At 42.0% G+C, this 14,907-nt stretch overlaps 1 pseudogene; it reads left to right on the forward strand.

Moving 5' to 3' along the window:
• Positions 1-13,475: 13,475 nt before the first annotated feature.
• Positions 13,476-13,648, forward strand: LOC115577463 (uncharacterized; annotated as a pseudogene).
• Positions 13,649-14,907: the final 1,259 nt, after the last annotated feature.

Below are 14,907 nucleotides of genomic sequence, written 5' to 3' on the forward strand. Positions count from 1 at the left end.
TTATGTTTTGGAATAAAGTTGGTGGATGGGTACAGTTCTTTGGTGATGTTCAATAATAAGGTGCTTTAAATACACAGTCATCCCTTCTGTGATAGAGTATGAGAACATAGTGTTTATAATGTTCAGCAAGAAGAGCATCAAGCACCAGTGCAAATCATCCTCTGATATCAGGTGGCCGAATATCAAAGGTATGTTTGTGATCAAACATAATGTTTGTGATGCATTCAGCCCTATTCCATGCCCTCCACAGGCAAGCTTAATTTTTGTTGGCTTGTTTTTCCTTTCCAAATAACCAAAATTAAAAGCATACATCCTATTTAACAAGCATTTTTTAGAAATGAAATGTTCAATCAAATATTCAAATGGCAATTTCACCTCTTATTGACCAACCTCTTCCAAAGTATCATGCATGATGTCAACAACATAGTTTTCTGCAATATTGAAATATTGCAATGCATTTAGTATGCTTTTCTCTTGATGTCAAATGAAGAGGGTAATGTTGGATAATCTCCTAAAGTAGTATAATGTTAATAATGTAATATTTAAAATTGGTGATCCTAAAGTAAAACGTGGCTCGTCTTCTGAGAAAATTGAATGAGCTGAAGATTTATCAATTCAGCAAAATCTCCAGAAATAATTTGCTCTAAATGACTCTGAGAACCCAAGAATGCTATGCATAGCCAAGTTATCATGAGTAATTTGTGCAAGAGTGCCACTTACAGAAACCTCAGCAAATGGAACAGCAACACGAGTAGTCTCTAATATGTTCAAGTCCTTGACTAAGGGTTTCAGTATTTCATCAATTCCGTACTTCTTAGCATATTGTGCATGAAACAATGATACCAGATGAATGTTCAGTAAGACAGAATTTACCCTTGGGGGACAATTTCTGAGGATGAAGTAAAGGCAGCCAACTTTGTGTATACCTTTTTTTGAACCTAGTGGATTTGCATATTCAAAGTTGTCATAGTACAATTGGATTTGGAGGGCAAACGTATTACTTGATACCATCATACAAGTCTTCATAATTGTCACATGGAGTACGTGTTTGCATCATCTCACAAATATTTTCATTCTTGAAAATTAACTGGAATGTTTTCAGTATGGGAATATATATGAATTCGTCATTGATTGGAACTAACTCATAGGTTCCAGTTTTACTATTTCTTCTGGTATCATACCTTACTCCTAGGCGCAGTTCAACTGGCTCTACTATAGAATAGAATAGAATAGAATAGAATAGAATAGTCTTTATTGTCATTGTACAGGAGAGTACAATGAAATTGAGGGTACTCCCGCAGCAACAAATAAAAAAAAGCAACACATAGAACAAATAGTAATATAAATAAGGTGCTATAAGGTGCTAAAGGGAGGTAGGAGGAGGTAGATTGGGTTTGTTCTTGTCGGGGGGTGGTTTGTGAGTGTATTCGTTCGTATTTGTAGTTTGTATGGCCCAGGGGAAGAAGCTGTCTGTCAGCCTGCTAGTATGGGACTTTATTGACCTGTAGTGTCTCCCGGAGGGCAACAGATCAAACAGGGGGTAGGCAGGATGTGAGGGGTCTCCTGTGATAGCCTTGGTTCTCCTGAGACAGCAGGATGTGCCGATGTGTTCCAGGCTGATCAGAGGGCAGCCGATGATCTTTTGGGCAGTGTTTATGACCCTCTGCACCGCCTTCCTGTCCTTGGCTTTGAGCCTGCGTACCACACACCCAGTACGACAGTACGCTCTCCACAGAGGAGTGATAGAAGGCCAGCAGCAGCTTTGTGTCCAGTTTGTTTTTCCTAAGGGCACGCAGGAAGTGTAGTCAATGCTGAGCCTTCTTAACCAGGGCCCTGATGTTGTAGGTCCAGGAGTGGTCTGCGGAGATGTGGGTGCCCAGAAACCTGAAGGTGGTGACAGTCTCCACCTGTTCTCCATTTATGAGGAGGGGGATGTGGTCATGTCTGTTCTTCCTGAAGTCCATGATGAGTTCTTTTGTCTTTTGGATATTCAGGGTCAGGTTGTTGTCTGAGCACCATAGCGACAGTTCCTCCACCTCGGCCCTGTACGCTGTCTCGTCCTCGCCTCGGATGAGTCCAACCACTGTGGTGTCATCTGCATATTTAATAATGCGGTTGGTTGGGTGAGTTGGAGAGCAGTCGTAGGTGTACAGGGCGTACAGAAGAGGGCTCAGAACGTAGCCTTGAGGGGAACCAGCGCTGAGTGTGCGTGCAGTGGAGTGGTGGGGGCCGAGTCTCACAGACTGTGGGCGACTTGACAGGAAGTTTCTAATCCAATTGCAGGTGGGGAGGGGGATCTGTAGTTCCAGCAGTTTGGTGATGAGAATGTCTGGAATTATGGTGTTAAATGCTGAGCTGTAGTCCACGAAGAGCATCCTCACATAGCTCTTCTTGTTCTCCAGGTTGCTCAGCGCTGTATGGAGTGTGAGGGTGATGGCGTCTTCTGTAGAACGGTTTGCCCTGTAGGCAAACTGGTGGGGGTCGAGGGAGGGAGGGAGACAGTCTCTGATGTGCTGGGAAACTGATCGCTCCAAGCACTTCATGATTACAGACGTCAGAGCAATAGGTCTGTAATCATTCAGGCTGTCTATGGCAGGTTTTTGGGGGATGGGGACGATGATAGAGGCCTTTAGACATGTGGGGACGGTGGCATGTGTCAGGGAGAGGTTGAAGATTTTGGTGAGGATCCCTGCCAGTTGGTCTGCACATGCTTTAATCACCGCCCCTGGGATACCGTCAGGACCAGCAGCTTTTCTGGGGTTCACTGCTCTTAAGTTTTTTCTCACCTAGTGCTCCTGGAGAGAGAGAGGTGGGGTGCTGGAACCAGGGGTAGGCAGTGACTGCAGGTGTGTGGTGGTGGTCTCAAACCGGGCAAAGAAGCTGTTTAGCTCCTCTGCCAGTGTGCTGCTGCTGTTGGAGGATGTGGGAGGGGGGTTGCCTTTGTAGTTGGTTAGAGCCTGGATGCCCCTCGACATCTGATGAGGGTTATTGTCCGTCAGGTATCCTTCTATTTTGTTCTTGTAGGAGACCTTGGCCTGTTTGATGCCTCTCCTCAGGTCAGCTCCGGCAGTGCTGTAGAGAGCTTGGTCTCCCGTCCTGAAGGCCGAGTTACGAGCTCTGATCAGGGTCTGGACTTCCTTTGTCATCGAGGGCTTTCTGTTTGGAAAGATCCGGATGCATCCATCCTCGGTGACGTTATCTACACAGCACCTTATGTAGAAGAGGACAGACTCGGTGTGTGTGTCCAGGTCCTGATCTTCGACAATGCTCCAGTCTGTGCAGGCAAAGCAGTCCTGCAGCTGGTTGAGAGCATTTTCAGGCCAGGCTTTGATGGTCTGGGTGGCTGGTTTTGTTTGCCTTCTGAGGGGGGGTGTAGGCAGGGAAGAGGAGCAGAGAGAGGTGGTCTGATTGTCCGAGGTGGGTCGCTCTGTAGGCATGCTTGATGTCGAATAAACATGATCAAGTGTGTTTTCTCCCCTGGTTGCTTTGACGTGCTGGTGAAATTTGGGGAGAACAGTCTTGAGGCATGCTTTGTTAAAGTCCCCAGCAATGATGTGCACGCCATCCAAATGAGCCCTCTGTTGTTTACATACCATGAGCTCAAGCTGGCCGAGTGTTGTGCTAACGTTAGCATGGGGAGGGATGTAAACAACGGTTACTATGGCAACCGTTAGCTCCCGTGGCAGGTAGAGGGGTCGGCACTGAACAGACATGGCCTCTAAGTCAGGTGAGCAGTGGGTGTCAATCACTCTGCTGTCCAAGCACCAGTCGTCAAGCACATAAACACAGAGTCCCCCTCCCATGCTCTTACCGGAGGCTTCAGTCCGGTCGCAGCGGTGAAAGGTGCGTCCTGCAAGCTCCACGGTAGCATTGGGGATATGCGGGCGCAGCCAGGATTCGCTAACAATCAAAAGACAACAGTCACGGATGTGGCGGTTGTAGGCGATCTGTGACTGCAGCTCATCTATCTTGTTCGCAAGGGATCTTGCATTTGTGAGGAAGATAGATGGTAGCAGAGGTCTGTGTGGTTGGTTCCTAAGCTGATTTAGTAGTCCTGCCCGGCATCCTCGTTTCTGCCTCCTCTCCCTGCGCCGCCGCCAGTGCTTGCTGGACCCGATAACAATCGATGGGGTGCCCGGCGGTCTCGCTATCTCCGGTAGGATGCCGTGGGTCCGTGCGAAGGCACCCGTGATTTCTATTTTTGCCTGAAAGCCAATTCTTATCAGGTCTTGCCGACTGTCGATGGGGTGGCATGTGTGTGCCAGAAGAACAAAAAAAAAAGACATCAAAAATTGCAAACTAACAGGGAGCTCTAAGACGCTGCGTCTGGACGCGCCGCCGTTGTCATGTCAAAATGTCCCATTTTTCCCTGAAAAATTTCTTCCATTTGCTTTCAGAATTCAAATGGCTTCAAGAGCTGTCCATACTGTTGAATAACTGTTCTATGGCTGATCTGGAGGGACTGTCACCTGGGAGTAAGTTCAATACTCGCTCCTGAATATTAGACTGCAAATCTCCCACAAATTCCTCTAAATTCTTAATTGTAGAAAGAACTACAGTATTTGGTACACCGCTTCCCAAAAGTTTGGCTATGATAGAGGCAGACATTTCTTTGCTGTGATTTGACGCTGAATTGCTTGCTTCAATATTTTGGCACTGAGTCGAAGTAGAGGGTGTTTCATCATTTAAAGGGATAGTTCGTTTTTTTTGAAGTGGGGTCATATAAAGTACATATCTATAGTCGATCTGTTTGCTACTGTAATCACCGATCAGCGCAGCCTCAGTTTGGAGAAGTAGAGAGCTGCTCCAGCCCAGAGGCTCAGCTTTGTACTGCAGTGAATGGGGTCCAGCAAAAAAGCGAAATTAACCACCAAAAACAAGGCTCACCTAAAATTTTTTACATCAATTCAAGTGTACGTTGTATAGGTAAAATTCACACCGCTTTACATTGCAGTCAGACCGCGCTTTCTTTTGGCACTACATTTTCTCAACCGCAGAACCCCCGTATCCGTGCGCACTAGCGTAACTGGGCAACAGCTGATCTGCGAGTGGCGGAATACAGCGTGAGGCCCAGCTGCTGGACGATGGGTTTACTTTCGATAAAAACGAAACTTAACTCTTCGTATCCTTCCGCATAAGCGCTCATGCGTAGGGATACGGGGGTTCTGCGGTTGAGAAAATGTAGTGCCAAAAGAAAGCGCGGCCTGACGGCGATGTAAAGCGCTGTGAATTTTACCTATACAACGTACACTTGACCTGATGTAAATTTTTTTAGGTGAGCCTTGTTTTAGGTGGTTAATTTCGCTTTTTTGCTGGACCCCGTTCACTGCAGTACTGAAACACAATGAAAAGCATCTTATTATAAGCCATTAGTTTAAAAATGGCAGATTTCAGCAGTTTTTCAGGGGAGACGTCTCTCAGGGCCTTGGCCTCTCGGATGACTTGTCTTTAAAACAGGGGTTCCATTTTTCTAGAAACCTGGAAGCAATCTCTGCTCAAAACATCAATGAAAAATCTTGCAAAATCTAATAAAAAGGGAAGGATTACCATTACAATCACAAAATCAATTGTTTTCCACAAATATTTTTCAAGTTGGCATTCACCTACCAGTCCCTTAGTGTCCAAGAAACGAGGAAACATTTGAAAAATGTCTACCGATTGCTGTGGGTCATGAATCACTGTTGACTCAACTCAACTCAACTCAACTCAACTCAACTTTATTTATAAAGCACTTTAAACAGCCACAGCTGGGACAAAGTGCTGTATATAAATAAGAAATAGTACATTAAACATAAAACGTAAGAAAAAACAATATAAAAACAATAAAACAAATAACAATGTTAAAACAATAAAACACTAAAACAAGAGCAGAGTCTCATGCTGGGTTGAAAACCAAAGAATGAAAATGGGCTTTTATGGGAGAAAATGGGAGTTTTAAAAATGGACAGTGAGGGCTGTCTGATGTGCAGTGGGAGGTCGCTCCATAGTTTTGGACCGGCAGTAGAAAAAGCTCTATCTCCTCTGAGCTTCCACTTAGACCTCGGAACCTCCAGGAGCAGCTATGGAACCAAATGTTCTTGATGTTGTGGGACCTCCTTTTAGCACCACTCTGATATGGGATGCAGATGTGGTTTTGGATTGATGTTGCACAGTCTTGATATGCCACTCAAGAAAGCCGGTGTTGCTCTGGATGTCATAGAAGTGTTCCTAGAAAATAATTAAAATAATACTTCTGGTTAGAGTGCAGACGATATCAAGTTTTTGAAGGCTCTAGTGCACACAGGTTCTACACAAAAGATCAACAAAAACACAACCACCATCCTTATTTCACACTATGGCTAAAACTCTCATATCCCTTTTTTGAGTATGGCTCCTTTAAAGATGGGAAGAGTGAGACAATCCAAAGGGCATGAAACTTCTTTGTTGCTTTACTTACAGCTCTCCTGCAGAAATATTGTTTGTGATAAGAGTGTTGCCTCCTTTACAAATGAGAATTGCATGTTATGAATATCAAGCCTCTTAACCTTCTTTTTCACCTAAGTGAGCTACAATGAGGTTCACCTTTATTTGCCTTGTGGAATCTTTCAAACTCCCAGTATCTTCATACTCTTTGATCACAGTTCCCTGGTGGCTTAGATGTGAGAACCTGCTCCACTATCTAAATGCAATTGATATAAAAGACAAAACAACAATTAAACAACAGAATTAAGACATCATTTCTAAGCAAAACTACTATCTCTATCCATCAATAACACAGATAATCTATTACAATTGTATTTAAATTCCTTAACCCCAATTTGTTTAAGCTTGTCTAAGTTTTGAAGTCAGGCCTACTTAAGAGAAAAGTGTAAAGGTGTGTAAGTAAACAAAACTACATTTCTTGCACAGGTGCTGTTCGTGACCGGTTGAATCATTTGACATCCAGCATCACTTGTGTTACTGCTGCATGTGGTTGAGATGGACAATCTATCTGTTAGACTTGCAGAGGAAGGCCCTTCACCACTTTGCTGCAGGACAGTAAGAACTGAGGATCACAAACAACAGGGTCATATCAGGATACAGGGCTCATACTGTACATTTACTTAATATGTTGTCATACAGGACTAACAAATAGCACATTTGGCCATTTGTTGGCCCAATATGGCCCCATATTTGGCATTTTCATTCCGACCGATCACTTAAGCTAATGATTTCACTGGAAAGTTCCTCCAAACATCTGAAAGGAGTGCTGATCAGTGAAATCATCTGATGCAGTCTTTAGCTGGACCTTGCAGAACCATGGTGTCCCATCACTAATGCTTACTCCGATTCTCTCTGCTTTTAAGCATTAGCAATTTTATGATAAAACGTGCTGGATACTATGTCACTCTCATGGGGTAAGCTGTGATCACATCAATACTATACATTTGTTAAAAGTTAAAACTCTAGTTGTGGAAAATAATCTTGCTTCAATCTTTGCTCTTCTGGAGTGTGTTGTACTGATGCCGAGAGACAAAAGTAACCTCAGTAGTGTAAATGTTTTAAGCATTTACCTTTTTTTGTGTTCAACAGAATCTACTTAGTCAAACTATGTAGATAACTTATAAACTCATTGACTCATGACAAAATATTTTTGTGCACCAGCACAAATTGGCAAGAATTTAGTTTACCCAAATCACAACTTGCCCCATAAGGCCAGATATGATATTTTGTATTTCATTACAAGAACATATTTTAATCCTGCCTACCTAGTGTCACAAATTCTGTCGGGTCTGAGCAGTTAGTCATGTTCTTGGATGATTCTGCTAGTGGGAGGTCTGAAAAGCACATGACAATTACAAATTATTATTAAAAAATTTCTGTTTTGTTGAATATCAATCAGACATTAATACTGCTTGTTTCAGAGTCAGGACACAAATCTCTCAAAGCATCTCCACAACAAAACAAAAGAATAAAACATACATTTACAATCACCTTACCATCATCACTGTAGATGACAAAAGACACTTCCTTGACTGTTGCAAGGAATTGTCTTTATCCACTTCTATACCCTGCTCATCTGTCACTTTTAGCCCTATATTTTCTGGTATGAAAAACTTCTGCTGCACTGAAGCATAATTTTATTACAATTATTATTTTCCTTATATTTATTTTGAACAACGAAAACATACTTAACTTACCTGCACTGATGAAATCTTAGAAGTTGACATCTTCCAGTTTCACATATTTCTTTGTCCCTCTGTCTTTGACCTTTACCAACATCTTGACCACTTACGGAAAAGAGATTACTTTTACCAACAATAAAAGCTGCATGTGGACTGTCACTGTAACGTACAAATCTTTCTGGTAGCTGTAATTGAATGTATGGCACAATTTTAGCTAATCCGTAAAGATGTTCAAGTATTGTCTTAGCATGCCTACATTATCCAGCTCAACGGTTAGCTTGTTAGCCACGTAGGTTTAGCAAGTGAGGTGACCGTCTCTCTGCCATTAGCTTGAAAAAAATAGTGGAGGCAGAGTAACACTGCTGACTAGGCTCTTCTCTATCAAAATTGTAGGAAAATGTATGAGACGTTACCTTGTACACATTCCTTTAATGCCGGCCAATACCACGGTAACGTCCTAGCCGTGCAGTTTAGTCCATTCTGCAGGAAACAATGTTTATTCAGTAAATATTATGATAGAGCAAGTAACACTGTAAGCTAATATTAACTTACTTACAATACTTGCAAAAACAGAAGTAAATAGGAGTATAACAGCAATTTCCTTCACAAAATGAGAGTAAATTAAAAGAAACCATCGAGTTATATTCTGTGTGTCCAGCAAGTTTGGGGCAGGCATTAACTTCCGCAGCTAGCTAGTAAGTTTGTCCAAGCAAAAATATACAAATATATTTCACTGGCTGAAAATCTCTCACCGTGCAACATATAGTTTGATCAAGTTCCTGATTGCGTCCGTCTATGACGTCTTACCCAGCCCATCCAACCTCTTCTGTTGACACACCATCATGTCCTCTGTGTCTCAGAAGAGAGATGCTAGAGCATATCCTCAGCTGTTGCCCAAAAGCCATGGGAGAAGGATGCTACACTTGGCGCATTGACCAGGTGCCGAAGGCAATACCAGAAACCATCATCACCAGCATCACCCAGAGCAATCCTCTCCGACCAGCAAGGCAGGTGATTGCTTTCGTCAGAGCAGGGGAGAAGCCTAAGCCCTAGCCAAGGGGGGAAGTGGGACTCCTTGGAACCGCACCGGACTAGCAGATGAAGGCCGACCGGGGGATGCAGCTCAGATTCCCAGAGCACATCGTCAAAACCACCCTGAGACCAGACATAGTTCTGTTCTCAGATTCATTAAAACACGTTGTCCTACTGGAGCTGACAGTTGCCTGGGAGGAGCGCATGGATGAGGCTAATGAGAGAAAGTGTGCCAAGTACAGCGACTTAGTGGAGGAGTGCCATAGATGGGGGTGGCGTGCCTGGTGTGTGCCAATAGAGGTGGGCTGTAGAGGCTCTGCAGCACGATCTCTCTGAAAAGCATACAGCCTGCTTGGCATCACAGGTGCACGCCAGAGAAGGCCATCAAAATCACCACAGAGGCAGCTGAGAAGGCTAGATGGCTTTGGATCAAGAGGGGTGATCCGTGGGTACATGCTACGTAGACACAAGTTGGGACTTGATCAATCCTGGCTGGGTCACCTGGGTGAGGGTGTATGATGTTGAAAGACCTCAAACACCCAATGACCCTAGGTTCCACCACTGATGATGTGTCTAATTGCATCAATAGATGTATATTTAACAACTGAGAAGTAAAATAGTACTGTTACCTGCTTCACGACACGACGAGGTCCAAGTGAAGACCGTTGGGCACGACAACAAAGATGTAAAGACAAATCAACACAGGAGTAGTAGTGATTCATGTATGGAGGACTAAACCTGACATAAGTATAAATAAATAAATAAATGCATAAATGCATGAACAATTTAATAAATAAATAAATGCTGAAATAAATGTATAAATAAATAATAAAAGTATAAATAAAAGAATAAATGCTTTTGATTTATTTCTACATTTCTGTTCACCTACATTTATTTATTTCTGTATTTCTGTATTTCTGTTCACCTACATTTATTTATTTCTGTATTTCTGTGTCCATATGTAAATGAGGAGGTAGGAGGTCCTAACCTCAGTCAAGAGCATGATTGGTTACAGGAGTGTGCTCGGTGAGGGTTCACGCCGCTCTCGAGCCACTCGGCGTGAACAAATGCTTAATACTGTTCCACACATGGGTTGTTTGAGAGTACAGAGATTCACAACAAAGATATGAGACCGACAACATGCACTTTTGGACGATTTGTGCTCTGTAGCGCTCGTCTAACAGTGGTTTCACTTACGAGGAGGTGTGTTAAGTATCAGTTTTAACCAATGACAAGCCACTTGTTCACAGTCACTTAGGGATGAATCCCATGAGATACTTTCCTCGCTGCATTGCAAGGGATGATTTCCGTTGTGATGTAGATGAAAATATGTGGCCAGACAGACAGGAACGTCTGGATGTGCCAGAATGATTTACCTATGTTCAGTTACAATATGTACTGTTATATTGTTCACATTTGTGCACAGCTCTACCAAAACGGTGTTTCTTATGTTTGTTCTAAATAAGTGACTGTAGTGTTTTATTCTTTTGCACAATGCTGTAGAACTGCAAAGAGCATATACAGTAAAAATGTGAAACGTACGTATTCAGTGTCATGTACTCACTTACACTGTACTAACTTTACTGTAGGCTGTACAAGTAGTGTATAGTGCTGTCTTGAGCATTTTCAGGTAGTGTCACCGAGTTCTGACCTTTTTTTTGCAAAGGGAATGAGGGAATAAACTGTCATAATGAAAACATGACAAAGCCATTTGACTATCTTGTTTATAAACGATGATGTCAAGACTTCTCATTTTGATGACACTGGCAGTTTCATTGACATGAATACTTGCTTTTGAGGAATGGACTATCCATTTTGAGCAAGTGACGTGCTTTTGCAGGTTATCCACTAGGTTTTGCAGTTTGCACTAATTGTTTTGAGAAATGCACTAACTGCTGTGCAAATGTTAATAGTGATGTGAGAAAAGCACCAAAGCGACTGAGAAAAACTGTAAAATGAACGCCAGTTAACCTGTCACACTGGCCGAGGCCATTAAGCTAACTGGAGCTGGTTTACAACGTTTCAGAGAGCGAGGCTTTGGATCAGGAATCGTTTGCTTTTGACTGGCTCTCCAATTTGACCTATCATGCTCTTGACTGAGGTTAGGACCTCCTACCTCCTCATTTACAAATGGACACAGAAATACAGAAATAAATAAATGTAGGTGAACAGAAATACAGAAATAAATAAATGTAGGTGAACAGAAATGTAGAAATAAATAAAAAGCATTTATTCTTTTATTTTCACTTTTATTTGTTTATTTATATATTTATTTCAGCATTTATTTATTCATGTATTTATGCATTTATTTATTTATTCATGTATTTATTTATTCATGTATTTATGCATTTATTTATTTATGCATTTATACATGTATTTATGCATTTATTTATTTATGTATTTATTTATGCATTTATTTATTTATTTATTTATACTTAGATCAGGTTTAGTCCTCCATATTTACGCTCCTCAACACCCAGTGAATGAACACCGAAATATTACACCACAAAAGAGTAACCCTGAACTTCAGCTGTAGTAACAATTAGAGAATAAACTCCAAAAATCTAATTTCATCACACTCTTTTTTATCTAACTCCAGATTTTTCTACTCCAGAGATTTGCTGTGTTTAAGCCCTTCTTCAACCAAGTGGGGAATGGTGGGAAGATATAAAGATTAGAGCAAAAAACTTCTTCATAGATTGGGGTAAAAGAACAGCAAAAAAGAGATGTCTGAACCTACAGAAACATCAGGCAAAACTATAGAGATTTACATAATGGCTTATCCTGGTCTTGATGTAGCCGAGGATATAGCTAAATTGATGAGAGAGATGTCACGCCTCTCCACAGAGGCCAGTCGAGGACTGCTAATGTGCAGCAGAGTCCACCACATTGAGAACAATAAAAAATACTTTTTTTACAATCCTTTGTACCAGCAATAATTCAAGGGTTAAAGCTCTCAGGGGCCAAATTGAACCGGGCCAAGAGCGAGATTCTCTACTTTAATTGGCCAGAAAGCAAACTTGATACAAGGTTAATACAAAAAGAAGAGAGGGTAAAAGTGGGAGTGGAAATTGGAAAGGGCATGGAAACTCTAAATTGGGAATCAAGACTACCAGATATAAAAGGAAAATTGCTACAGTGGGAGGAGAGGGATCTAACATTCACTGGCAAAATTCTGGTCATTAAGGCTGAGGTACTGGCCTCTCTGACTTTTCTGGCAGCCACCCCTGCCAGCACCCAAGACTCTTCTCATCTCTTTGAGACGCATCACGTTCCAATTCATTTGGAGCTCCCAACAAGAACATGTCAAAAGAGACATCATGTACAAAACTCTGGTTAAAGAAGGGAAAACTGTGCCAGAGTTGGGAGCCAAACTCAAAGCCCTTTTTTTGTAAACACCAATTTTGAATGCTGTTTTCCAGTCTCTGGTTTCATTTTGCCAAGTTTTGGGTGGCATGATGTATAGAGAGAGGGGTAAAAGGGTTTCACCTTATGCTGAAAGTGGACCAGCTCTACACAAGAACGCTCTAACACTCTTTAAGGAGGCAAAGCTAGATTGGTTCAAGGTAGGTAAAATAGATAAGGTTGATGTGGAGGGTAGCCTTTTACCCCTTACCTCTAGGCTTGTGCCAGTAGGTATCCTACTAGAGAGCCAATGCATCAGAGTATGGAAAAATGTAAACTTACAGTTTTTGTTCAATGTACATAAAGACTTGGCCTGGAAGAAAGCCCAAAGCTGTGTCCCTACAAGAGCCTTCTTGCTAAGACGGTGATGCACACACAGTGCTAAATGTCCAATGAGTAACTGTTATAATGATGAGGATGTGGCCTACTGGTTTTGGTCATGCCCTGTTCAAAGGCCATTTGGGGAATCATAAAACAATGGTTAACAGACCTTTTTAGAGCTCCAAATGAAATGGATGTTTTATATTGAAACATTAACACAGATGAAATGGACAAAAATGAAAGGTGGTGGGCAATCATCTTCCTAAATGCCTTTAAAAAGTTCTCTATTTCACCAGATTCTGTGGCAAAGGTTGGCATCACAAGTGACGGGGATTACATCATCAGAGATGGAGTTAAGTATAATGATCAAGAAATGGAAAACTGGTGGAAAATAGAGAAAATTCCTATTGCTTAAATTGATCATTTTTAAGAGTAAAAGAAAACTTTACTGAATGGAATGTCTATTTGTTGTAATGTCTGTTAATGAAATGTGTCTTGGCTGAAATGTAACTGTTATTTAGTGAATAGAAGTTCTACTGGTAAAGGGTTATTGAAATTGTGTGATTCATATATGTACTTTTTTGACAGAAATCAATAAAGGCTTCTAAAAAGTGAAAAAGTGGTTCACCCGGGGCGAGGCTCAGCCATTGCATTCCGGTTGTGCTGACCCCTGCGAATTCCCCAAATGTGGGATTCTCGACTGCATAATTTGTGGTAGTGTGTGTGTGTGTGTGTGTGTGTGTGTGTGTGTGTGTGTGTGTGTGGGGGGGGGGGGGGGGCTGTGTTCGCGCTCTCCCCTGATGACAATGAAAACACTCAAGTGCTGGTCTCCAACGGTTTCTGCGGAGCCGGTCGAATAGCCGACCTTGGACCTCTGCAGCATTGCTGGTATACTGACTGGTAGGCTGTTGTGCAGCACACTGGCCCTCATTTATCAATCTCACGTAGAAACCAGCGCAGATCCGAGGGCGGAAATCATCTTACAACAGGGTTCACATGTGATTCATGAAATGTTCGTATCTCGCCGATCACAGCGCAATAATTTTCGGGCGTTGATAAATTTGGCAGCTGAAAAAAATCGTCATTTAAATATCACCTCCTTAAATATTCTTAGTTTAGAGGCTTCGCCCCTAGAGTTTACGACATGGAGATGCGAAATATGTTCAAGAAGAGGAACTTCTTTGACCTTGAAATTTAGACCATAAAATTGCAATTAAATTAAAAAAAATAAAAAGTACAATTAAATACATTTGTTTTACTTGGCAGCCTGAAAAGTGGCCTCAAAGGAAGTCGGAAGAATGCCATATGGAAAGAAATCACTGATGCGTTCAACAGCATTGCCATCGTCAATCAAACTCCAGCTGAGGTTTGAATTTAATTTATACATCCACGATATGTATAGTCATCGATATGTATATTTATATATATATAATCGATTATATCCAAATTTATATTTAGGTCAAGAAAAAAATGGTCAGATCTCAAACTCGCCAAAAAAAAGCAGCCCTCAGGTGCAGTACCACGGTGACTGGAGGAGGCCAGCTGGACCCCAGCCTTGCCTTGACCCAGACAGAGGATCGCTGGTGGCCATGCTGATCGGGTCTGCTTCAATTTCAGGCATAAGTGGAGGAGGAGACACAGACGCACCACCTGAGTCTGAGACGGATATTGGTAGACATTTAATAGCCTACTAATATTTTTTGTACAGGGCTCAGGTGCTGGAAATCCCTGAATGCTTAAAGCATTTTGGCTGTTTATCCTATATTTAAATTAACCACAGCCATATGGTGCTGAAAAAACTTGCAAGTGCACCTTCAAAAGTGTTTGTATTTGACTATGGAAAAGGTGTAGGAACCATGTTTGTAGTTTAAATAAATACATGGTTGCAGTCAGAGTTTATTTCTTTATTTAAATGATGTTGCAGATCATTCGGAGTCAGGCTATGGTTGAAGAAACTGGTCTGGTGTCAGTCTCGCAGAGCCAGCCAACTGCAAGCTGTGCATGC

Source organism: Sparus aurata, chromosome 24 (genome assembly GCF_900880675.1).
Source record: "Sparus aurata chromosome 24, fSpaAur1.1, whole genome shotgun sequence".
Taxonomy (NCBI): Eukaryota; Metazoa; Chordata; class Actinopteri; order Spariformes; family Sparidae; genus Sparus; species Sparus aurata.